Genomic DNA, 27,373 nt, shown 5'->3' with positions numbered 1-27,373 from the left:
CTTTACAATATTACTCCTGTATTTCCTATATGTGGAAATCAATGGAAGATTGCCATTCCACATGTACATGTAAAAGTGAAGTGTAGAAGGTAAAAATGTAGACACAGGATAGTGTTTTTATACATGTAGGGCATAAATTATGTCCGATCGTGCAAGCTTGATGCCACCGTTGAACAGCTAGTCAATGGAGAGGGCAGGGAGAAGCAATGGAGCGATGTAATGTGTAATCTTACTACTCAATGGGCTGTGCCCAGCAATGGGCCTCTGAATGCTGGAAGTGTCAGAGAGATAAATAGCAGAGTGTCCCCCTCGAAAAACATGATTAATACCCCGCCTGGTGACGCTGCTGAAGATGAAGTGGGAGCAGCTGGCTCAGGCAGCGTAGGCACGCAGGGAAAGGTGGGAGGGGGGACGGGAGCGAACGCAGCGGAGCAGAGAGGGCAAAGAGTAGGACACACTGGCAACCAGGGGAAAGGAAGGCAAGGCAAGGGCAATCTAGGCCACCATAGGCACTGGGACCTCTTCCTCTCCTTATTTCAAAATGTACACGGCTTTAGTCTTCTTTTTTCACGATGTTTTATCGCTTAACATAAAGCAAAACAAAAAACTTTCTGTTCTTGCTCGTTCATCGTTTCCATGTTGCCCCCCAAAAACTGAAGCCTGTGTCGTTTAAATATAAAAATCTTACAGGAAATCTGGGATATTAGGAAATTAATCTCAGTTCAGTTAAAAAGCCCAACACTTCATGACATATATAACAAAGTATCCCACTAACACATGACACTCAACTATTTCCATGAATGTTATTAGGAGTGTGCGCAGGGGTGTACAACTTTAATGCAAATTTCAACCTCCCTCCCCTAAAAAAAGGGGGAAAAAAGCACATTTAGTATTGTTTAGCATCACACATGAGTTCTAAAACAACTCCTGTGCCAGCATACACCTCCTGATTGCTCCTAAACAAAGTTTTTTGTCAGGAAGTGAAGAGTCCAGTTACTGTTGAGTACAGTGTCCCCTGCTGAGTGGGACCTGCTTTAGTGGTAACAGTGGAAACTCTCAAAACACGGTACAGAACGCATGGAGTTGTTAGGTCCGTTCTGTTGTGTAAGTAAACATGTCGAGGGGTGGGCTACTTTTTCATGGTTCAGGGGCCCCAACCCTCCCCTCACACAATTAACATTTCCAGTGTAATGAGATGATTGATATGCTGGAAGTGTGTGCTTTAAGGAGATATTAATCATTCCCTCTGGTAATTTTAATCATGCGTTCCATCATCCCCAGCTGCTGAGGATCACCTTCCTAGCAAACAAAGGGCGGCCACGCCACTTGCATAGTCATTCTGTTCTAGTTTAACTTTATTTTATGCTGGTTCCTCCCATCTGTTCGCACAAGCCTCCACAGCCCACGTTGCACGTTGACAAGCTGGGGAAGCAGTGTGTGGGTGGGTGATTGTATGAGTGTGTGTGTGTGTGTGTGTGTACATGTATGTGTGTAAACTTTAGAAACACAGGCATCTTTGAAATGGTAAATCTAATCCTCCAGGTCCGTGACTAGTTGGTACACCGCCACCAGCCACCTCCACTAACACATACAGTAATGCATACAAACAGCGGGCACACATACACACAGACTCTTACAGACACAATCCGTGTGACACACATACACACAGAAACATATACACAATCACATATACCACATGGTGTGGGCAATATGTCAGAGCAAAGCATAATTTGGCATTTGAACTAGTCACTATTATTGGAAGTCTGAAGAAATGCTGCAGGGAAGATTTATTTAGATGACAAACAACTTGGAAACTCTTTTTTTTTCTTCCCTCAACTGCATGAAAGTCAAAGAGACTTATATATTCCCTAAACACTGATTAGTTCATGTTGAGTGCCTCCATTGTGCTGTACTGTACATCTGAATTGTTGTTCCGTGTTTTTACCGAAGGCTATACAAAATTTGGAAGGGTATTCTACAATCAAAGGCATTTCTCTGATGGTTTTTATTCAGGTGCTGTGCTGCCACAGTCAAGGCCACAGGAGAGCAAGTGGTCACCCTGCAATGCTTTATAAGACATACAGAACAAATGTAGTTATACAAAAGCAAAAAAAAGAAAGAAAGAAAATGTAAAAAATTACAGACTTAGTGGGAAAATGCAGAGCCGACGTATTTCTGTGAGGTGAAACATAAACTGTGAAGAGAGTGGGTAATAGTTAAAACTGTGATACTTAATTATAGCAAATCTTAAGGAATAAGAGAATTGCCACTGAAAATTTAATGCAGATTCACTCAGAGATATTTTAATATTTTTGACTTCATAATTACACTAACCAGTCTCTGTTTTGCTATCTGAAATGATGAAAACAGAGCTCTGGCTCTAAGAGACTGTAGGAAAAAAAATATGTGCGCTCAAACCTGCCACAGCTCAAAACAACCGCTTGACAAGTGTCCTAAATACACGCTTAATCATGTACAAAATTAATGACATCCAGCTGACAGATATTCCATCATTAATGCAGAAGTTTTTGAAAGTTATTGAAGGGAGCTGTGCACAGATTAGCATTGCTTGCATGCAGTCAGGGGCCAATGCAAAGTAGATAGGTTAATCCCCAGGACGAGTTGATAGGACACATCTCTAAACGCACTGAGCCTCGCTGCGTCTAAAGCCCATTAATTGCACCCAATACGAAACAAGTAATTTAATTTTACATCAAGTCCAGCCTCATCTGTTATCTGTGGCACACTTCTGTAGAGTACATAAAGGTAATAGGGGTTTTCAGGGGCTATTCCCCACTTATTATCTAATAATGATGAATGAATACGCCGGGAAGTGACAGCTGTTTGGATGTTTTGTTGGTGGAAAGGCATCTATTTGTAACTTTCCCGAAAATCTTTTCTGGTTCACTTTGAGGACGAGAAGCAACTTCAGAGCTCTGTCTGTTTTAAATGAAAACAGGTAAAAATTTGGGCGTTTAATGTAAGGCTAAAGAGCCAAATATGAAAAGAATGCTAAACAAAGGGATCCGTCTTTTATGACTCTGTCAGGTCTGGTATTGTGAAAATAATGTGACCGTTCTCGCAAAAGTTTTACCAAAGTCTTTCTTAAAAATATCTTTATCTACACTATTTAAATGCTGAAAGAAGTTTGAGCTTGGCACAGACTGTCTGTGTAACTTTTTTTTGGCAAAAAATGAAAATAAAAAAATAATGAAATGTGTTTATTTTTTTTTCCTGGTAAAATCTATAAACAAGCTAACAGAGTGAGTATGTCAAAGATCAATACTTGAGATTTCTAGGGCCAAAATGAATACGAAGCAGATTGTGTAAGAAACCTTTAACCTGGCAGGTGTGTTTTCATAGGCTACACAGCACCAGTATTATTACCAGGGCAATGCTTTATTTAAAACAAGTTTTTCAGCACAGAGGATAAGTAGAATAACTTCCATTCAAAAGCATTTCGTATTTTATTATGACTTCATGCTTATCACCAGTCTAAATGGTGTTGATAGAGTGAAGTACCTGAGAGGAACTGTTATGTGAAAGGTGCTTGTAAAGAAAACATGACGACTGCTGGCTGGCCCTCTTTATTTCCACCTTGCTTTTACCCTGGCATTCCTGCTCCACTGCATGACTAAGAGACAATTAATCCTAATAATCAGGGCCTTAGCCATCATTCCTCATTCTGGCAGGCCTCTTTTTCCATAGGGGCACAGAGGGAGTGCCTGAGCCACGGCTCTCTGCTGCACAGATGAACCTCGTGCAGATGTTGAATGAGCAGCGTGGTTAATAGCTTAGCCTTCTTATGGCCTTCACACATGTACAAAAATGGAAAACTGAAGGTGGCATTTTATCATGTCATGTCTACAACTCAATGAGCGACTGACTGGACTTGACGTATATTTTTGCTTTAGTATTCTAAGCAGTGTCATACTTACTGCAAAAGAAAAAACAACAACTTAGAAACAGGCAGACATGAATGTGGGCATCTGATAAAGCGTGTTGTAAACATGGCTTCACTGGCAATTTTAGCCTCAGTATTCAAAGGTTTAGTTATTCGTGGGAAAAATCTGCAAAAATGCATAAACAATAAGTTATTCTTCATATACACGTATAAATTGGTTTTATTCTATATTTTATCAACATCAACTTAAGTTTTATTGTGATTTGATATTTCCTTACTTTTTACTGAGCAACTGAATACTTTGAATACTTTGTGAGTCTAGCCCAAGGGTTCAATTGAAATGTTCAATCTGTCCACAGCCCATGTTTCCAAAACCACATTTTTCCAAATATTGCTGACTTGAGTCTGGCTGAAAATGAGGTTGAAGGTAATTTTTTCTTCTAATAACTCTTTAAGGCAAACCCTATTTGTGCACCATTGCTACACAGTGCTACAGTGTAATTGAGGAGATTGTTTTTTTCTGTCTGTTATGTGGATTTGCAGTTTTATGTAAAAGTTTTCTTCTCTTTCAGAACATGTCTTTACTTCCCCCTAGATACCCTTATTGGTAATGGAAACTACGAGTAGAAGAATCGGCTTTGTAAGAGCCATTCAGGTTAATTTACAGCTCCTCTGTCAGAGCCTGTGGTTGTGAAAGTTTGAAGTTTAATTTTTTATATTGTAATAATAATTTTTATCAGTACTGTATAAACTACTTTTCAATAAAATAAAAAATATTAATCTATATGCAACGTAAGCCAAGTGGTACACCAGCTTATATAGTACATACCTTTCCACTGAGGAAACTGTATGTGCACATGCCCAGGTGTTCGCGTACTTTTGTCAACAGTGGCAGAGCAAAGCAAGAACTTTTGTGCTCCACAACAGAGAGGCAGTGATGCAATGTTTGACTTAACTGTACGGGGACCTAATCTTCTCAAATTACAGCCAAATTGACTGGTGAGTGCCAAAGTCCCAGTGTGCGGAAGCGAAGGGAGTGCCATGACCGCGGCAGACAGGAGGCCCAGGCAAACAGGCAGGTGCTAAGGGGCTGCTTCAGATGCAGAAGAAGAAGATCCCCTTCACAACACAGCAATTACGCTCGCCTCAAATTCACTAAGCTGGAGCACAGTGTGTTCTAACAGCATCTCAGCAGCACGCACAGCATCCCACACAACAAGCTCATTAGGCCAGCACATCCTCCCTCTGATTCAAGGTGGAGGAATTAATGCAAGAGCACCTGGACTCTGAGAGCCATCCATCCAGCTACATACAGCTGGCCACACTCAGGTTATGCATTATCTTCTTTAAAAATGTGCAATGTGGCCTCCACTTTTAGTTTTAAGCTACACCTCTCTTTTTCCAGAGTGCTATGTGAGAGGAAGGCATATTAATCACACTCAAAGCCACTAATGCTAACAATCAGTCAACACAGTTGGCCAGGCTCTCCATCTCTTGTGACAGGATGGTTTGTCCTGAGACCTGCTGATTTGTCCTGCTATGTCTGCCTCTAGGACAAAATCCACAAAACCTTTTCCTCCAGCAATACCCCTAGATCATATAATACTCTAAACCGGTTAAAAGCTTAAAATATTATAATATATTTAATGTACAAAGGAATTCTAACTGAAATAAAACACATCTAAGTAATAGAAATACCCTTTTAGTGGTTAAAAATAGTCATTAAAGTCCAAAAAAACAGCTTATTACAAGAGTAGATGCAATTTGGGGGAACTAATTTGTGTGTGGAGTGATTTTTGACAACATGGATACAACATATGTCAAATAGCCAAGTTTTGAGAAACAAACAGCTGTCTAGTTCAACTGAGAGGAAACTGCCTACTGAGCAAGATGATCTCTCCCTGAGTGTCATCCACCAGCAGCATGAGGCAGAACCAGCATGTTTGGATTCCTACTGTACAACAAGAATATGGCTCTCTTGTCAACTTCAAGCTGACAAGTGTAACACTGACACAAATTAATACAAAAACGAACTACACAAATAGCTCCAATTTACAGAAAAGAACAATTAAGTTAAGCAGGAGTTCCACTGAATGTGTTGAGCGTGCGTACCTGACGTGCACATGCGGTTGAATGTGTGTGTGTGCGTGCATAGTTGTTTATATAAATCTTGGAGTGTATGTTCTGTTTGTTTTGGGCTTTTTTTTCCTCAAAAAGCAATGCTAATTATTGGGCTTCAGGTAGCGTAAAATGTACAGCTGTGGTGACTGTCAGTGCTCGGTGGACTATTGAGCTGCTGTACGACATGACAGTAGGTGGTGTCTCTCGCTTTCATCCGAATTGCCCGGTGCTGTTGTTGTCTTTTGCCAATGTCAATCAGCAAGTTTCTCTTGAAGCACGAGGCAAAGAAGACTTTATCTGCACATACGCTTTATCTCTGTGATTATCTGGAAAACTTGTTGACCCCATTCTACCAATGTGTGTCCCAAAAATCAGAATATGCCTTTAATGTGTCAAATATGGTTTTGTAGTTTGCTGAGGTATGACTGAACCTTAATGTTTGCATTTTATATAACCTCATATTCACGGGTAATAGCCAGATGGTAGCAACAGTCCGTGCATAACACTTTTAAGTGGGGTCTGCCAGCAACAGCTGCATACTATGTTCCACTGCTCTAGATAACTACATATCATAATTTCTTAATAAAAATGTTTCATTACTCTCATACCAATGTTGAGCCAGATTGCTGGCACTTGCAAACAAACTTTAAGGACCAGCTTGATGTCAACTTTGATTACTTCTTTTCTGATGAAATACAGATGTTTGAGTCTCCACTCAAGCAGATTAGAATGTAACATTTGGAGTCATGTTCTGTCAAGGTAGAGTTAACATACACTGAGAGCTTTCATTAGAAAGATATTTGTAGGTCTATTTTGTATTAATAAATTGCTGCCTTAAAAATAAGCAAACACAAGTTTATCCAGAGCACAACAATTCTGACTCCCAGGGATGTAAATTATAACTTACTATACAAAACTTTTACAATATAGTTCATCATAACCGCAACATACAGTAGAATGTGGTGAGTATTGTTACTGAACGAATGTTAATTGCATTTGTACTCATTATTTCCATTCAGTACATATCTTTAAATAGTCCCACCACCAGTTGGGATAGATCTATTCAGCAAGTTGGATGAGTTGTACTGTCACGGACTGTAATGGCCAGCTTGATTTGATTTATGTTTATGTAACATAATCAGACCCACTAGTTGGTCTAGATAAGCTACAAAATAGTGGACCAGTATTTAGATTTGAGAGGTAGGTGCCAAAATGTGTGTGATTACCAGGAAATAGCTGGAGGCTTTGACAGTGATTGTAACACTCACTATATTTTGCAATACCGGAGCACAATAAATAACTTAAAACATGACATTAACTGCATGCTGAAATAAAACATTGCCATCAGTGGCATATGGTGTAAACCTTAAACCGCAGTAGAAATGAATGGTGATTCCAAACAACAAATAAAAACAAAAACTGCTACTACAAAGTGGGTATCAGTAGGATTTATGCAAAAAATAATAATGTGATAGCGTAAAGTATTTAGTCAAACCTTAGAGCAGTTGTTTCTTTGTGGCTGCACCCAATGGTATTAGTCAACAACAGTTTGTGATCTATGTTAGTCCTACCACAACGGATAACTTCTCCAACAGAACAGAAGGAATAGGTGGATTCCTTCTCAGGTAGATGGAAGGTCGGGTTCACCACCTCCTAGGCAAAGGAGAAAATCCGGGGCCCAACTCCAGGGAGATTCAAAAGGTATCCAAAGACAAAAATCCAGCCTGCATAACAATAACACCCTTATTGTATACAGTCATAGCATTACAATCTGTGACCATATTTCAATGAGAGCCACATTTTTGTTTGCCTCTAAATTTCCTTCACAAATTTCTTATATGGCTTTAAGTACACATAACTTGTCATACACACCGGAAAAAAAATGTATTTAACTGTAACATCGGCTGTCATGCCAACACTATAGTTAGCTACATTAGCTTAGCTAAACTCTAACTCGATAATCACTTACCAAAAAGTTCAACTTTATCAAGCGTGTTGGCTGTCGCCTCGGCCACTTCTGCTTTTATTTTTAAACACTTTCAGAGATACAACAGCTTTGTTTTCACTTTGTGAACTTGCTTCTTAGTTCTCTGGTGTTCCATGCCGTGTGTCCTCATGCTAGGAGAGGGCGGGTCAAGTTTCCTTCCCTCCAATCAGACCCCGGTAGGCCGTGTAAACCAAGAAATTGAAAACTTTTAAAATTGAACTTAAAGAATAAATAAATTTACCAAATAACTTATAATTTATATCCAAATGTGTAATACACACATTAATGAAAACAAAACACATAAAATATGGTACTCTGTTTCTACAGGGCTACATTTAGGGGGAGGGGCCTATATGGATTATCACATGACTCTCCAAGCTGTATCCAAACTAGATTAACAGATCATCTAAGATCATCTCATTGTTAATTGCTTTAACTTTATGCTGTAAATGCCATGAAATATGGATGTAGCCTCAACGACATCACCCATCAGTTTACGGAACAAACCAACCTTAAATATTTTTGCAACACTCAACTCAATCAATTAACAATATACACCCATAGAGTATTGACTAAGTCCCTTCTTTATTGCCTGTTTTACAGGATGCAAATGGACAGAGCTTTTGTATTCTGTCTGAGCACCTCTTTATACAACATCAGAGAACAATGTGGGGTTAGTGTCTCGCCCAAGGATATTTGTCATGCAGATTTAATCAGCTAGGAATTGAACTACAGTTTACTACCAGTCTTCCGATTAGTAGGGGACCTGCTCTACTGCCTGAGCTACAGCTACCTGAGCTAGCAGTCCAGGTTAACTTACAAAATTATTGAATAAGGCTAAAAATTGCCAGGACACAACTTCAATAAGAGTAGGGTAATTTTCCAAGGTATCTTCTGTATGCATTCTGTGGTTTAGCTATGGTGGAAGTCAAAGATATTTGTCTCTCTAACCAATTTCTGTTATTTGGACAAATGCCCATGGGAATAAAGATCTCCTGAGTCCTCCACTGTCTCCGTAAAGAATGAGGTCAACTGAGACATGCCTTCCCCCGGTGCTCTTTTTCATCCCTAGATGTTTTAAAATGCTCTACATGTGGGAAATCTTTGGCTGAATTACTGAGGTCTAAAGAGCCCTGTAACCAACTTAGCTGCACTGGGGGACAGTTACATAAAGGGAATTGCATGCCTGGTTTATAGGAATTATGAATAGACAAAAAGGCACTAGTCAGGTGTCAAAATAGACAAAATCTGCATTATAAAGACTTTTGTTTCTAACTAATAGTTGGCAAATTTTAAAGCGTGACCACAATTGTAAACATTTAGTTGTTATTCAAACCATGATAATGAAGTCCCTCTAACTTTAACAAATTAAACCCAAATCACAACCTGGATTTTGTCCATCCATCTATTCCCCTCTCCTTATCCAATTCAGGGTTGCAGGGAGCTGTCCTAGGTGGGGTACACCCAGGACAGGTCGCTAGTCTGTTGCAGGGCTAACACACTGAGACAGACAACCATTTGCACTCACATTCACACCTATGGGCATCATCAATTAACCTCACCCCACTAACTGTATGTCTTTGGACTATAGGAGGAAGCCAGAGTACCTGGAGAGAACCCATGCAAGCACAGGGAGAACATGCAAACTCCACACAGAAATACTGGTGATGGAATTGAACTCAGGACCTTCTTGCTATTTGTGACTACTTTGAAAAGCTCAGACAGATCATGTGTCCTGCCAACAAGTCTGTGAAAATACTTCCTGTGTGGTGTCCAGGAGGGCAATTTCTGTGTATTTCGTCATTTAATTTGGATGCTTTGCATGAGATATTAGCAGCAAGGACGGGGTGTGATGGGGCTTTGGCGTCCAAAACACTATTTGTTACTGTTTTAAATGAGCCAGCCCTCAGTCAGGCGTTTTGCGGAGAGTAACCTTTGTAACTTTCTAACTCAGCAATCACAGCCCTCTAATGAGCCACCACTCCACCCATTGCTGAATACATAGTGGATAAAAAGTCGAACAGGGTTGAAAAGGTTCATCTGACAGTGAGAGCCTGACAATTTTAATATGGTGTGATGCAAAGAGGAGTAAGTCTGTAGAGCCCCATTAGTGGTTTCAGCCAATTAGCGGTTTCAGCCAATAATCATAAAACTATAGTTAATAATGGATCAATGGATGCTGGTTGATGTTATTTTGGAGCACTGCAACACACTCATCCATTACATAATGTCTGTGAGCACGGAGCTATACTGTACAGTGAAGGTTTTCTTTCTTTGGTGTTGGGGTTTAAAGATCATTTAAGGATTTTTTTTTCTACTGTAAGTCAGGTCTCATTAATTAATGGATGATGCAAGTATGTCCAACACAATTATTATTTTCTGCAAAATCCACAGTTCATTCTAAGTCACACTCACAGAGTCAAAGTGCATAACGGGGCGAAATTAATAAAAAATAAGCTTAAAAAGAGAGTAGATGTAAAACATAGCATATGTAGCCAAGCAGGGCTGAAACTCACTTGGATGACTTTGTTGCCCCAGGGAGAGCAAACACTAAAATGCTCTTTGACCATGAAATGGCCCTGCCCGGTAATGGTGGTTAATGGCTGTACGGTGCAGATACGCTGGGTCTAGGCAGGAGGGAGACCTAACGGGGGCATCCTGACTGCTCCAGTAGGCCCTGGTAAAGGAAAAGGGTTTTGCTTAAAATTACAAAAATTCACTGTGATGGATTCTGGTCTCTATATGCAGCTGGTAATTTAGCTGGGGTTGCATTATTATTTTAGTTTTTCAAAAAGGAGAAGAAGAAGCCATAAATTTGGTCCAAATGTGAGAAACACTTCTTGATACATAATGCAGTTTTTCATATCAAGCCTGTATTACTCAATATTTTTCAGATATTAAATAATTACAAAGTAAAACACAACATTATTTTCTAAACAACATTTAAGGAGTAAAATTTAAGGTTTTAAAGACTTTAAACAACTAAATACTGCCTCATATTGCTTATTTCAACTTCCCTGGAGTTGAAGTAAAAATGACAGTTGTACATATGGACTTTCTGTGTATCAGATTAAGCTTGATTGACTTGACCTTTTCAGATTATACCCTGTTTTTTACCTTTTGTCCTTTGACTCTATGACTGTTGAACTGCAGTTAATGTAAGTCATTCCTTGTGTTCAGCAACGCAATGACTTAAAATGCTTCTGACTGATATATTGCCCTCATCACCACAAGGTTTCACCAATGTGCCCTCCAGCTGAAATTCTGAAAGAGCACACTCCAAGGCAAGACTTCTGAAAAGCAGTGGCCAGATGAAGTTACTCTTATAAAACCATATGGCTTTATGGCATTTGACAGTAAAAAAGGTAACACGCGTATTGTAGCCTAAAAGTGTGTCACTCTATAGGTCATTACAAAACAAAAGACATTATACCACCAGCTTTAAGTTTGGTAGTTTCAAATACAGATGTTTTAAAATACATCAGTTTGAAACACTTAGTATGTGCTCTTTCAGTACTGAAATGGACCCTGATATATCACAAGTGTTATTGATTTGGTAAGCTTGTTTTATTAACAGCTTCTGTTTGCAACATTACTTTTCATTTTCTAGCTGTTTGTCTAACCACAAATTAGACTGTCCTTTTTATTTTGTGCCTGGAGTCCACTATCCTGTGGAAAATATGTATTTAGCAATTAGGTGGTAAAAGGCTTCAGTATGTTCAACATCTGAAGGGTGTACTAGATAGCTGGGTTTTCTGTGTCTTAGCTGTTTTGACAAAACCTAAAACCCAGAAATTTAAAGTCAGAGATATTGGGCATCAAAACAGTGATTATCAACTTTCTACTGTTAACCTATGGCTTCTTCCTCAAACTCTGTGTATACTCCTATTAAACCATTCATTTGACTCATCTTCCACACAACATGGACTGAATGGGTGCTGCTTTCTTCAGTCAAACTCAGTGAAATGCTTAAACTTGTGAACTTTAAACTCGTGGCGTTTAAATGTGATATTCAAGAAGAACATTCGAACCTGATATGGTCCTGTAATGAAAAAGTTGTGGAAATCACACCGGCTTTTATCTAAATCAAAGTAAAATGAACTCTACTTATTAAATAATCTCTATCAAATATGCTACAACAGGCTACTTAGTTTTTTGTGTTATACAGTGCCAGTAGTGTACATTCTCTACCACTTCATCTACCAATTGGAAGGTTGGTGGTCAAATCCCTGGCTGTTCCAACCTGTATGCAAAAGTATCCTTGGGCAAGATACTGAACCTGGATGTGTTTATCAGAGTTTGAAAATTAGATAGAAAACTTAGAAGCAGCCAAAAAAAGTGCTTGTATGAATGAGACATGTTGTATGGAGTGCTTTGAGCCCTCAAGTAGAGTAGAATACCAGACCATTTACCATAAACAGATTTGACAGTAAAGTATTTTATCAAGCTTTGTGGATGTTCTGTAGATTCTGTACATTCATCACCAGATGAATGTATGCAAATTTGTACCAACAAATGGTATGTCTGGTGGAGACACCAGACATACCATTTGTTGGTAACTTAACTGCTAGTGTATCAGTGTACACAGGTTTGCAATTAAAAAACATACTCCCTCAGTTAAGATTATATTTTGCCATTTGATCAAACTGTCAGTATAAAAGAATTTGTGAAAATATTCCATTTGCTACGTTCTCTTAACACAACCTGCTCCAGAGCAAAGGCATTTACCTTGAAGTGTGATTGATGGTTTAGTAAGGTATTGGTTAGCTTAAAACCAGAACTGTTTAGTGTCTCAGTATAACAAAGTGGCTTTCTTTAAACCTTGATCACTACAATTATAAGAAAAGATAAGACAAGACTTTATTGATCCCACGGCGGGGAAATTTGTGCGATAGACAAGAGCAATACACATTCTCAGGGAATACAGTTTATATATACAACCTGCTGAGCTGTACATTTGTAATAACACGTAATGAAGCAATGCGGGATAGTTATAGTAGCACCGACTTTGCCAGAGATTAGAAAATTCATTAGCTTATTGCATTTAGCAGTCAGATTGATAATATTGTACACTAATTGTGCGGTGATATGTTCATGTCAAGTTGAAAGCACACCCCTTTGTTTATGATTTAGGCTACCATATTGTTTCAGGCATATAAAAAGTAACAGTGGCTCAACAACACCCCACTAGCCTATTGCGTCTTTATAGCTCAACCCTCATGACACAAAATGAACTTAGCTGCCCTACAAAGAGAGTCTGGCACTCTATGCTGAGTCGTGCTGTACCAAATAATGCAAAGACTCCTATACACTGAGTACGCATTATTCTGTCCAAATGGATTGGCTGTTAAAACAAAACAATGACTGTTAAGACTCAGTTGAGTATTGGGGAAAAGTAGCACTAGATGATAACATAGACTGGTTTAGAACTGTGAATGGCCTAAACAAATGGTGTAACATTGTTGATAATTTACTGGTTAGACATGCTGTGAGGACCCAATAAAACTATGAATTTATAAATGTCATGATTAACCAAACAGTTAAACAATCTTATACTTGGATAATCTTATGGAAAGTAATGATACTTATTGCCATCAAGTAAAGAATAGATTCACAATTCTTCAAAATTACTCATAATCCTCTTTGCTATTATGTAATAAAAAAGATATTTAAACAACAGACAAAGGTTTGGTTAGATTAATGAACCTTTTACCAGCTCTAATTGCTTGTCTTGATTTTCAGTATTTGCTTCATTACTGTGTTAAAAACTGCGGGATTATATTGTCTATAATATCGGATTTGTGAAATCAGTGCCTTTGTTTTCAACACACAGACGTACACTTACATATGTCTTAAATCCCTGAGTTTTGCAGCACTGTAAAGGAAATCTAGTTTTAATCAGATTTGACAGTGAGTCACGATAAGTAACAGAGTCATCAGCTGAGGCGAGTGAGGGAAAACGAAGACAACTGAGGGTTAAGCTGCAAGCCTCTTCATACAAACCTTGTCCGAGAAATCTTTAGTGGACACAGTGACAAGTGAAATATGGGGTCAACTATCAGTCATTCATCAATGAACCCATCCTGTCATGATTTGAATTTTGAGTACTAGCCAGTATTAACCTTCATAACCCCAAGTCGCATTGGACAGCTTGGCAATGCCTCTGACTGACAGGCACAGTATCAAAGTAACTGTTTGGTGTCAGTATAATAAATGCTTTCAGTCACATAAAGCTATGGATGAAATGGTACCAGCATGATGATATTAGCTCGAAGAGCACTTCATAAAAGTCTTTTCCTTATTACTGGGGCTTTGGCTACTGTAGCTTTACAACACCAACATAAAAAAATAACTTTTATTAAGGATATTCAATCCATACATGCATACAATTTCCTTAGCGTTAGGTATATAGGGGTGTGGTGGACCCTGGACAGGTTGCCAGGAAGGATATTCTGAAAAAGTTAAAAAATGTTACAAAGTTTTGCCTCATAGGCTGTATTTCCTTTGTGTTCTCACAGATAAGTCAAGCTGCTGAAAGCTATGCTGAAGCTCAAGACTATTTAATGTAATCCATTTGGACAGAATCATGTGTACTCAGTGTATAGGGGTTTCCTCTGTGACCTCTGCTGACCTGTGAGTTCACTGACCTTAAGTAAGTCTGAGATAAAGTTACATCTAGTGGGAGCTGGGTATCCTCTTACTGCCATCGCCTTGTGGGAAATGACTGTGGTTGACACAAGGAACCATGACATCTAACACTATATACTGCGAGATACATGATCATCAGGCTCCAAATGTAAATGATAGTTTTATCGTGTTTTTCATCTTTGTACAATAATAACTTCAGATAAGTTTTTCCCTGCTGAAGTTGAAAATGGCTGATCTCCTTTCCTGCATTTAGCTGGACATTATTCTCTGTTGGTAAATTACTCCCTTTGGAGAGCGAAATTAACCTAGATTTCCATATCAAAGAATTATGAATTATGCCATTTTCCCTGCCCTCCCATTTTGCTGAAAAGAGAAAGTGGAGGGAGTATGCAGAAGTGGCCTGCAGTGATATGCGGGCCATACAGAGTTCCTTTCTTACAGGAGCAACACTGTAACAGAGAGAATCAGCAGCTTTCAACTGAAGCGAAGAATGAGATCACTGGGCTTTTTGTGCAAGGTCAACTTCGAAGCAAGACACATCGTGTTTAAAATTCAGTCGTATCCTCACCAAGCACTTGAAACACACTGTGCCGGCCAGGGAACCTGCTTGCCATTATGCAAAGAGGCGGCAGGCTTAAAGTAAATACGTAATCTTAATGAATGCTGAGATCTGTGGAGGTGGGAGTGAGGGGAGCCCAAGTCAAGTAGAGAAGGGTCAGAAACACAGGGTGAATAATCCTGTGTCAACAAGACACAACTAGCTCTCTCCATCCCAATGTGTAGCCATGTTTACAGTGAGCAGAATTCAAACGTTTTCTGACATCTGACATTGTTGTTCAACAATAAACCAAGTGAGTGACTGCAGGACAAAATCTCAGAATTTACTTTTTCATCCCAAAAAGATGTTGCTGAACACCAGGCATTATTTGGAGTGTAAAAAGGGGAAAAACATAATTTGAATTACTGATTGAGATAAGACATGTCTATGAAAAATCAACAGATGCTAATGGATACTAATAAGGGGAAGTAATAATTTTTCTATCTGTTAACAATGTGGTATTTTACTGTTAATATTTGACTATAAAATGTTAACAATATGTTTATTTGGGTCATTAAAGAGCCTTCTTACATTTGCTTATTTGTCTTGTACATCGTGACCTTTGTCACTGGCCCCAACTTATCTCAGATGCATGGATTTAAAAGAGGAAGACAGCCATTAGATGACATGTCACACAATATAGGGGTCTTCTTCTGGCCCCGTGCCTGCTGGCTGTGTCCTTTGCTTTGCCCACTTTGCTCTGCGAGACTGCCAGGACATTGAGCCTGACACATCAGAACTGCTGCTCTCTTGGTGCCCTCTTTCATTCGCACTATCACAGAGTCAAAGCCTGCAGAGACGAAGCTGTCCAGAGACTGAGCCCTGCTGGGTTTGACTGGGCCAAGATCCGATCAAGCCTCGAGGAGAGGGTCATCCTCTTCCCTGACTTCTACTTGCTATGATCTCTGAACCAATTCTAAAAAGGCCTCTGACTTGATTTGAGCAGACAGTCCCCCTTGAAAGCTGCCTTTGGTTTGGCTTCTGTAGCCTGGAACGGGAAGAGCAGGGTCAGGCTACACACAGGCAGGAGAAGGCTCAAGCAAAAGCAGTGTGAGGGGGAAAAAAAAGAGCTGATAGCCATGCTCCAGGTGCAGATGGCACACTGTTTTATGTGTGGCCCCAGCGGATTATGTCAGCGAAGCTACTGGAGGCATATAACATGCAGAGATCACACAAAAACATTGTCAACCAAAATTCAAAGATTCATTAACAAAGGTCATTTCCATGACAGCAAATACCTAATAGACAGCCAAGACTTTTGAAGCCACAATGAGGATATTATAAACAGGCTGAATGAAAAAAACCTTGAAGCGAGGATCGAAATTATAATTTTGCAGTCCTACTGGGTTGAAAAAATCATTATACCGCTGTTCAGAAATTTGTTAACAGCAGTTGCAATGGTAACATAACATCCTTTATAACATCACACCAACATATTGAATTTATGATACATTTAAACAAAAAGAAATAATTAAAATGGCAGTGAGACTATTTTACATAAAGTACAAATTATTAGTTAGTAGTGGTACTATTTCTACATATTGGGTTGATATGATAGAGGCCGACACTGCCCCTAAGGAGCTGGGGTTGCAGCAACCCTTAAAACCAATAACGGTCAGAGGTCAGGATAGGGGAAGCAAAGATCCAAGTCCCATCCTATTGTGTGACATGTTTCCTTCGCCTGCTCGCCCCAAAGGCGTAGTGTCAGGGTTAACACTTCAAACACTCAATATCTTCCCAAAACACAAAGGACACAACTGCTTGCCATTCACATCATTTCTTCCAGGAACAGAGATATGGATCCTTCCCAAAGGTCACTGGCAGCTGAAGTTTTAATGATTAAGCAAAGCTTTGTTGTCTGACTTTTTTCCTGTAGCAAATCTACTTTTAGGTGCAAATTGAGTAGTTTGTTCACTATTATGGTATAAAATTGAAGCACATTTTATATGTCAACTTTAAATTTGAATAGATGTCATTTGTGGCCGACCACAATTTTATAATTTGAAGGTAGATGATAAAATCAAATGTCAAAGGGGAATATATGTGTATGTATTTATATATGTTACCAGATAAAAGAACACATCTCCACAGAAACAGCTTTTTTTTGTTACCATAATGCCCTAATGCATATCTACATACATAGTATTATTGGTGCTTGCCAAGTAGAATAATCCAGGAATGACTCAAACAGTAATAATGTATAAATGTGCAGAGGGCAAATTGAGTGGGTGACTATAACACACCTACATATGTTCTTGAGTTCTTTTTTACTAGTAAGTGTTACAGCTTTCTCGGGAACTTTCCTCATTCTGCCACTCCTAACTCATGAATATTCTGCCGGCAAACATTTCAGAGCGCTATGCCGCTATCTAACTCTCGTGAATCAGTCAAAGAGAGAGACAACTGTCCACAGAAGAGTCTGTTACACATTCATGAAATCATGCACCAGAACACAGATTAATCTCACAAGAACGAGATAGGATTTAAAGAAGGCAGAGGGGATTCAGGTATCAATCTGGTTAGCTTATATTTATTTATTAATTTTTTTTAGCCTGCTGCAGTTTACTCTGGATGCAACTCAAAGGAAGCTCCTCTTTCCCTAGAATGTGTTTCTGCTCCTGAGGTGGTGATAAAACACCTTATTCTAAGGGTTGGTGAATACTCACTGTCCCTGGTGAAGGTGCTGATACCGATAGCTGCAAGCCCAAAACTAAAGGAAACTCCATATATACAGTTTACTTGCATCCCCCCCCCCCACCTAATTTTTGGTACAACCAAGTGGATAGGAAAAATAAAGAAATTTAAAAAAATCTCACAAGTGTGGTGGATAAATATATAATTGTTTGTTCAAGTGTGTTTTGCACAGTATGAGACCTTCCGATTGCTGCACCAAGTAGAATGCACTGCAGGCAGTCTCTTGAGGGAAGGTCTCATTTTCTGCCTCCTGCCGTGAAATATTCAGTCCGGCCTGAAATAATATGGGACTCGTTTCAAGGCTTAGCACTTTTCAAATATGCTGGCAATAATGGACAGGGCATCAAATGAAGCACAGCCTCTCACAGAAAGGGGAAAGAAGGTTTTGAATCCACAGCCAGGGTTTCACATAACACCATAGACAGCTGAAGTGCTCTCTACATATACAGTGTAGTGATTAATTTTTTTTTTTTTTTGGGGGGGGGGGTGAGCCTATAATTTCTAGTCAAACAGGAAATTCGGTCATTTTGTAGCAGTATTATTTGGTTTTCGAATATAAACACTGTAAATGTATATTGCAGTTTTATTTTTAAATGCCAGCCCAGCTTCAAATTATATTTCCATATTTCTCTTCTGCTTTTTGCATATCATCAAGGAATCTGAATTTCATTCGGCCTTAAAAAGAAAAGGGAACAAAATCAAGGGTGCGCCATAAATGCACAGAAATGGAGCGCGGAAGAATGTTATAGGAGGGGGCTCTTTAGTGAAAGGATTCAAGAATTGAACAATCCCACATCCTCTCAGCTTGTCCTTCATCTCTAATAATCAAGCTTGGCCACAGAATATCCCTCTGGATGGGAAAAAAACATGTTCCCTGTCCGCCTCTCACTCATCTTTAGACTGCCAGTCTTGGGTCTTTTCTCTTGAAGTCTTCTGTCACATTTATGACTTCAAACACTAAGCACAGCCTTTTTTTAAACTCACTGCCATGTCTTTAAAGCTGGATATCTTTTTTGCACTACATTAGCATGAGATGAAGGGGACTGTGTCTGATGCAAAGGGAGCCCTGAGAAGGCTAGACCACAGACACTGTGAACTGTTATTTGTTACCATACATCACACACCAAAGGCCACCTAAACAAGCTATACCTAGTTTCAGCTCAGGTGAAGGCTAAAGTGTAGGTCCATAGTATTCCCAATACTCTTGTGCAATGTAAGACAGAAAGCAACGCTTGCATTTGTTATGCATATCTTATGTGGCTGTATGTAGGTCCAGCTATTACTTATCATTACTTGTCTTCAATAGAAGTATTAAAGAAGGTTTTGCTATCTATCTATCTATGTATGGTTTAAAAACTCGAGAAACACTTTGTATCGTTCACGCACAGCAGACTGCAGTGACTGAGACCCCACGGTGAAGCAGGAGCTCTTGAAACCGGAGCGTCCACTGAGTGGCGCCGCAGCCCGCAACTTGCACAGCACAGGCAGGCAGCCTGCTCTTCCCCCCCGCTACACGCTGCGGGCTAATCCGCTCACTCACTCCGTGTTGGGTTACAGTGACAAGGGCCCTGTCTGAACCACGACTTTTAGAAAGATAATATTACAGGTAGGTGCAAGCCGCGGACCGTGTCACTATCGATAGACAAATTAAGCATTGAAAAACAAGACCATGACCCAGAAATTCTCGCTTTAATCGGGTCACCGTGCTCGTTTTCATCACTGAGTGATAATGGCACCTCTCACTGTCCTTACCATTTGAAGTCCCCTAACCGCAACCTGTAGCTTTTGGGGCAGAGAAAATTGTCCAGCTGGACGCCTTGTATTGGTGCCTTTGTGTGTGTTTTGAGCCATTCCTGCCTGCTGATAGCTTTATTTTTTTTTAATTTTTTTTTTCTCATCAAGTTGAAGGTCGGTCCCTCCTATCTAATAAGCTGCAGTAAGGAGAACAGCTATAATCAAGGATGTAGCCTCTAATGTAACTTGAATGAAAATAGATGCGTTTAAAGAAATTCGAATAAACTCGTTGTCGGCTAATGTAACCAGCTTGTTTGCAGGCAGTTTTCCTCTCACTATATAAACCCATAGTTACTGCTGTTGAGGTGCAGGGATATTCGACTTATTTGAGTTAAATTTAAAGTTGCGCTGAAACAAATGGTTAAATTTTTCCGCTTTCGTCTTTATGTTTTTTTTGTTGTTGTTGTTTTTTTTGTTGTTGTTTTTTTTTTACATTGGAAAGCACTTGGAAAAAGTCAGGTGCTGAAATCCTGGGATGCAAGCTGAAATCTTCCTCTGAAATAGGCCGAACAGAAAGTCTAGCTCCTACAGGGTTTTGTTCAGGGTTTCACGGAGAAAGCCCAATGCAAAGTGGGCCTACAGCCAACTGGGATGAATTCTAGGGTGGAACCTAAACAGATGGGAAATGGTATAAAGGTGAATACCAGGTCAATCTGAGCTTCACTGATAATGCTGTGGGCACTGCTCGTAGCAGTGTTTTAAAAGTTGACTTAAGAAAACAGATTGTATGGTCAGAATAAACTCTTAAGACCATATTGGAGCATTTTTTTTCCAGGCTTCTTTTGTCTAGATTGCCACAGGCGGAAGCAGCAGACACCAAATGGTCAAAAAATTGTTATCATTATGTTTGTCTGGAAAATCAGCAGAATGGGGGTGTTGATTTCCAGCGGGTGGGTTTTCCTTTGTCCCTTTTTTGTTCTAACCCAGATTTTCATATTTAACAGGCACACAGCTGATCCATCCTTCAGCACAAAACAGAGACAGTGAAGGTTAAAGCACTCTGCATGCATGGGACCATACTGCAGGTAATTAATATGTCAGCTCATTGAGGAGCTTCATCAATACATCTATCACTATATGAACTTCTGACTGGAGTAGCTCATATGGCATGCCGCATAGAGCACAGACTGGGAGTACATTTGTCCATTAGTAAACACTTCATAGAGTGTGTTGTGACTGGGGAGGCAGCGCGGCTCCTCTCTGTCCAGTTGCAGTCATTTTCGCCTGTCACCTCCTCATCGCTGTAAAAACACTTGCTGTGGCTTGGTAGATTAACAGAGAGCCCCCTAATGGAGTAATTACACTGAGCCAAACATCTATTTTTCACCTGTGCTCTGCCATTATTCTCTGTCCCCTATCCACTCCATTGGAAGTCACTTACTCTCCTTACAATGAGTTATCATTGACTGCCATTTAGACGTTCTGGAGCAATTTGTCTTACTGAGGCCACGCGCTAGCCTCATTGCAAAGAACAATCATTCTCCCTCCAATATATAAAACATTCATGGGAAAAAAGGAAGAGAAAATGCCCCACAAACAGATAGTAGAGAGTGGCTAATAGATACTATAAAGGTGACAGACAAGGAAAATAATGTAGGCGATTACTGGAGCAGCACCACCAGTACAAAAGCTTCAGGGACTCTACCACTGGAAAAAAAATCCTTTACGAGACAAATGTGTTAAATCGGTAGTATGCCAGATATTGGTGGTAATTGTTCTGGTGCGAACAAGTATAAGTCCTAAACTAAATTCAATGTCTGAACATTTACCATTATAATGTTATCTTTCACTTACTGCCATATTTAGTTTGTGTTCTGCAATGGGGTTATGAATGTAATATTTACTGTAACATTATGAAATTTCCTTTTTTGTTTGTGTATCTTTGACTGACTGGCTGTTATTAACTTTAAGGAAGTAGATGTTGTCCCATTAGCTTTTCTTTTTTCTTATGCAGTATTATAAAAACAAACCTTTTTTCCTCTGTAGGTCACTGTCTCCTACACAATAAAAGTGTGATTACAGTCCAAAAATAGTGAATAATGTAGAAAATGTTAAGCTCAGTATGGAAGCCAGAGTAACTATAGTTGCTATAGCATAAACTGCTCATGGATAATGCACCTCTGAGTCAGATTGACACAGCTCTTACAAAGACAAGCATTTATTTTAGACACTGGGCTTCACTGTTGGGCACAATCCAACTCACATCCCACTCAGCTTCACTAGAAAGGGTTAATGGTGTTCTTAACTCGGTGTTTTGTTAGATTAGTCTCTCCCACTGCTTAACACAATGACAAATAACCATTATTCTTTTTCTTGCACTGATAATCAGGACAACTTAAACATTTCTTACTAGCAGAAGTGAAACCATTAATCCTCGGTGATACTGCCGATAAGTGGTGACTTTGGAGTAATGGCCCTGTCACCTTAAAAAAAGAGAGAAAATTTGAACAATTAAAACAAGATGCCTATTACATTTTGTGCATCCCATCTATTTGTGTCATCAGGAGGCATCAACCAGTTCTAATAGATTAAATAATAAAATGAAATTTTGTTCATTGTTATAAAGGAAGGTATCTTTCATGCTGAAAAATAATGTTTTAATGCAGTAATTGGCTTTTTCAGGGTGGAATAAATAGAAAATATAGCAGTAAGTTTGTCTTTTTCTATTGGCTATATTGGCTATATTGTTTGTGTCAGCTTAAAAAATAAAGCAATGAAGATTCCTGTTGAGAAAGTGTTAACCTTTCCTGACTTAAATCTGGGGTGTAAAGTTATATGATATTCATCATAATCTTCAAAACTATTTACCTTTGTTTGAGTTTCATGCATATTATTAATAAATAAAATGTGTGTTTTCTTTATATCATGGCCATTAATAGTCAATTAATCACTAAATGTTATTTTCAAGTTATAATGCCCAAAACTGATTAGTTTAGCTTCACTATTAAGATAGTTATACTGTTTTTTTTGTCTTATACTAAATTAAACCTTTGGTTTGCATTGTGTGCTAGGAAAAAACAAAATTTGTTGCTTAATTTTGTGCTCTACAACGTTTTAGACCCAAGCATTTGATGAAATCGTTTGATAGCGACATAATCAAAGAAGCAAATTATTTGAGGTAAGTTGGAAAATTAATGAAAACCAAATTTATAGCGTTGTTATATGGCGTTACATACCAAACAGTGATTTAATCCACAGCTAGGGTAGACAACAATGAGGGAAAGATTCATTTGTAGACTCTAATCTTTTTTTTAATCTTTGCCTGCAGTACTCTGGGTGTAACAAGCCATAACTGCCCCTCTCTCAGATGTGCAACATATGTTGTGGTTTATATTGCAGTTGTATGTTCCTAAGTTGGAGTAGTATAAGGTCTATCTGAAAGTACTAGACACTACATCATTCACTATGGACCTTTTGAAAACATTCTTAATGGACTGTGAAACACAGCGATAACTGTTTAAATATGAGCTAACCACCAGTGCCATAAGGAAATATTCAAAGACCTACATAGGCTAATTGAAATTCTCACAATGCAATTATCTTCTCCATCATATATTCCATTTGCCAATATGGTTTTCTCCCAGACTAATCTGTTGTTGTTGTTGATACCCAGAGGTGTTGTACTGAAGGATGCTAATAATCACATAAAATTAAGTTTTCTTTTTTTATTAAGTGCAGTTTGACATTATACGCATTTCTTTTTTCATTTAACAACTTTAGATATCTTACATATAATAAATATTCCCTTCATGACATTCTTTTCCTTAAATTAAGAAAAAAGACATCAATTTCACTGTACATTTGTTGATACTATATTGTTAGCCTCATTGACAGTTTCGTGATAACCGACACAGTCACATTCTCTTGGGTGTAATTGATTTAATATTAGAATAATATGAAAACATACCTGCTTAATTGCTCAGGGCTGTTCAAGATGGGAAAATCTGTTCAAGTTTGAGTTTCAGTCATTTTTATTCTTGTTTATTTCATTAAGTACACTGGCATTCACTGAGAGTCAAAGTAGAACTAATTAGCCAGTTGAATATTTGTGAGTTAGCCCATACCACCCTTAAAACAGATGGGGAAGAAAAATCTGCTTACCACCTGATTAATCTTTATGTGTAATTAGTTTTATATATAAATTTGAAAGAAATCTTGTCTAAAATCATATCTAAAAGTGATGATTGATAATAAAAGTGAAATATAAAACATCTAAACAAATATACTAGGTTCAACAGCATCCCTTGCATCTATCCTGTTTGAAAATATAGCAGCTTTGGAAGCCATTATATAACATAATTTGAGAATCTACCTACCATTACATACAAAAATTGTATTTTCATAGTTCTTAAAGTCTTTTTATTATATAATAATATTCGTGACATATCCAGCATACTTTGTACCTTCTTATTCAACAAGCCAAACTCATGATTCTTTGCTACCAGCACAGTTCCATGCACTCGATACTTAGTATTTCTATAGCGGTAGCTATGTTTTGATCAAAGGGGTTCAGGGGCCTGAGTTTGAAATCCCCCAAAGCCCATTTTGGCTACTCTTTGTTTAGCCCATTGGCACTCTGACCCCATGCTTCTCAGACTTTGAACTCAAAGCTTGGAAAAGCCGTATCGCTTCTTTAAACACATTATCAGTGGGCTAGGTTTTAAGAATATCACTAATCTAAGAGAAAAAAAAAAAAAAAAAGAATATCACTAATCATCTTAAGGTTTTAGTGCAGTGTAGCAGTATAGTTAAGAGACGGGATCCATTTACTGGCATGGGCACTGTAAGGAATTTTCAATGAAATCTATGATAACCTAATGGCAGCAAGTGGTTTGTAAGTTTATGTATTCAGATTAAAGTAGCAGTGTGGGTGCAATTTTGTGGAAAATACAGCATATGAATATCATGGGGCATGACTGTATCTGCTTAGCATCTTCCAAGTAGCATCTTAACACATGGTGCCCAGCATTTTTTTCTTCTTAATTTCACTTACTTTCCTCTGAAATGGATCCAGTAGCCTTCAAAGTACAACACTAGAACTTTGCCCTTATCCAAATCACATAAAATGTTTTTTCGTGCATATTTCCCATTTCATCTTCCGTCTCCAAAACTAAAAAATTCAGTGCACTGAAACCAGATTCACTAATGCAAAAACAGTCATTAAGACAAAATGTAACATTTAGCATACTTTGTGTATCAGGTTAATACCTCTTCCTACACATTAGAGAATCTGGCTTGGATTTTAATGCCAGGCCAAGTTTAAAGTTTAATATATTTTGTATAACTGTCAAGAATTTGACATGGACCTTTTGAAAGGGTATCCTTCACATATTTAGATAATATACTGCAAGCTAATTGACTTATTTTTTTAATCTAATATGTGAATTTAGAGTTTTCTTTTTGCCTCTGGATGTAGAGTATAACATTTTCCTCTCAGTAGTCTAATTTTTTTTGGACTAAAAATGTATTTTTCTACTTCTATTAACTGTTCAATAACTTTTAAAAAAATGACAATGGGGAGATTTGCTTTGCTTTTTAAAACAATTTACAAATCAACTTTAATTTTAGCATTTCTCTGGTCATTTTTCCAGTGTGTCATCTACTCATAATAACAGTTTCTAGTTTCTATATTCAAATTTTTTTTAATTTCCTTTTGACCTAAAGTGGGACCATACTGTGCTTTTTCAAAAGTGCTAGTGACATGTTACAATTCTAGTTAGCAACTGAGTGTTTCTTCTATTACCAGTTGTCCTAGGTTAATGCAAAGCCTTGTTTTGACCCTATCCTGTTTGCCATGTTAATTATTTCTTTCTGCAGTTGTGGGTATTCTCTGAGTCTTGATTAAAAAGTCAGCAGCTTGACTATCTCGGCATGGATTTAACAATTAGGAGAGCATCATTCTGAAGACAACTGTGTATGCTAACACAGGCTTGTCACTAAACAGTATATATGGAAAGTATGTAAAGTGCAAATAGCCCCCTAAGATGGTGTCTTCAAACTGGATGTTATTGTCATAGCCAGCAGGCATGAGTTGCTGCATAAAGTCAAACAGCCATACTTTGTTCGTGTTAAGAAGTCAGTGAAGTCGTAATAAGAAGACACAAGAAAACAGTGAGAAAATGAAAATAAACATCACTTCATTCGTTACCTCAGTAAACAGTTTTCGGAGGTGTTTTCAATATATGTGAATATTTGAATTATGCTTCCATTCCCACTCGTCATACCTGGCCAAAGGACCAACCAAAATGACCTGAAGTTTTAGGTTTTTTTTTTTGCAATTTGTATCATCAGACAAGCAACCCACTGCACTCATGGTGTCACAGCGTCACTAATCTAACACAAATGTAAATAATGAACAGCACACAAAACTGAACTGTACAGATGGTGGAAAAAACATGAAGAATTTAGCATGACAGACTAGACATAACAGTGTATAAACCTAGCTCAATCCCGAAATGTCCCTGACAAGCCCACATGGGAAACAACAATATAAACTCTACACTTCCTGCAACCCTTCCTAGTAATTAAAAGCCTATTTGAGTTAAAATGTTTTGTCTTAATTCACAGTTATAATGAAGCAAAGTAAAAACAGAATTATTGTTTGCTGTGTAGTTGTATCTAACACGACTGGTTAGGGGTATGTGACTATATCATGTTAAAGAAATGTCATGTGGTTTGAAAAAAGGCAGATTAAAACAAAACTGGATATACTAATTGTGAGATACTCTCTTAAGCTTTTAAATTTCATATCACAGGCTTGATTATCCTACATTTATATCCACTCACATTATTTTTTCACTGAAACAGATAAAAAAATGTGTACATGAACGTACGATTACATGCACGTCTCTCTTGGCCCTTTCACTCGACTCACACCTCTTGAGTCTCAACAGTTCCTATGATTAAGATTTGGCACCTTGAATTACATTGTCTTCATCTAGAAATATTTCAACTGGATTTCTGCCGCTCTAAAGGGAGCTGAAGATAAAGGAGAAGAAGGTAAAAACACATCCTGTTGTGTGAATCCTAGAGAAGGCCTTGAACCCTGCCATTCATCCCTTTCACTTCATCAGCTGAGTCTAATTGCCAGAGAGGACAGGATACCCAGGACCCAATTGTTCTTTATCCTCTTTGGAGCCTCTGAGGCATGAAAAGCGAAAGGCCTGCTTTTGATCTTTTTTTTTGTTAGTTTTTTTCTGTCATCCCCTACTATCCTTTCCCTTAGAATGAGACACTCCTTTCACACTGTGCCCCCTTCTTCATCCACGCAAAATAATTATCAAGCTCTGCTTCATCAAATAATGGTGGATATTGGAGGTCATGATTGGGAGGGCCAGAGGTCTGCAGGGTGGCCCTAGGATGTGGTGAAGCGTCCATCTAATCTTAGAGGCAGGATCCTTAACTGTGGCTACCTTTATATACCTTGACCCTCGGTTTTCGTTTGTCTGTCCTAATGAGACCCTCTCATGCAGCCAGTGCTATAGAGGTCTTGCAATGGCAGGGTTGGGAGGCCAAAGTACAATGAGACGTAGGGCTGGGCTGAGACAAGGGCACATCTGTGCTATCTTATTAAGCCTTGGAAAAGAGCTCATGCGTTTCAACGGCCCATGCGCTCTGAGAGCAGATC

General features: G+C 38.6%; 2 long non-coding RNA genes across 5 annotated transcripts in view; one reads left to right on the top strand and one right to left on the bottom strand.

The window, feature by feature from the left end:
- Window positions 1–8,356, bottom strand: part of LOC309709792 — a 50,409-nt gene extending 42,053 nt beyond the window's left edge. Inside the window, exons 1-2 of the long non-coding RNA XR_014277604.1 lie at window positions 7,995–8,356; window positions 7,521–7,749 (exon numbers count right to left, since the gene is read on the bottom strand). This is a non-coding gene — a long non-coding RNA (uncharacterized lncRNA). The remainder of the gene's footprint in view (window positions 1–7,520; window positions 7,750–7,994) is intronic.
- An 11,060-nt stretch (window positions 8,357–19,416) lies between these two features.
- LOC309709692 overlaps window positions 19,417–27,373 on the top strand; it is a 98,648-nt gene continuing 90,691 nt past the window's right edge. For all 4 annotated transcript variants that reach the window (XR_014277572.1, XR_014277573.1, XR_014277574.1 and 1 more), the window contains exons 1-2: window positions 19,417–19,558; window positions 20,691–20,771. This is a non-coding gene — a long non-coding RNA (uncharacterized lncRNA). The remainder of the gene's footprint in view (window positions 19,559–20,690; window positions 20,772–27,373) is intronic.

Source organism: Aulonocara stuartgranti, assembly GCF_965226115.1.
Source record: "Aulonocara stuartgranti genome assembly, chromosome: 7".
Taxonomy (NCBI): Eukaryota; Metazoa; Chordata; class Actinopteri; order Cichliformes; family Cichlidae; genus Aulonocara; species Aulonocara stuartgranti.
The sequence above is the reverse complement of the archived record's forward strand: the minus strand, read 5'-3'. Positions and strand labels throughout refer to the sequence as shown.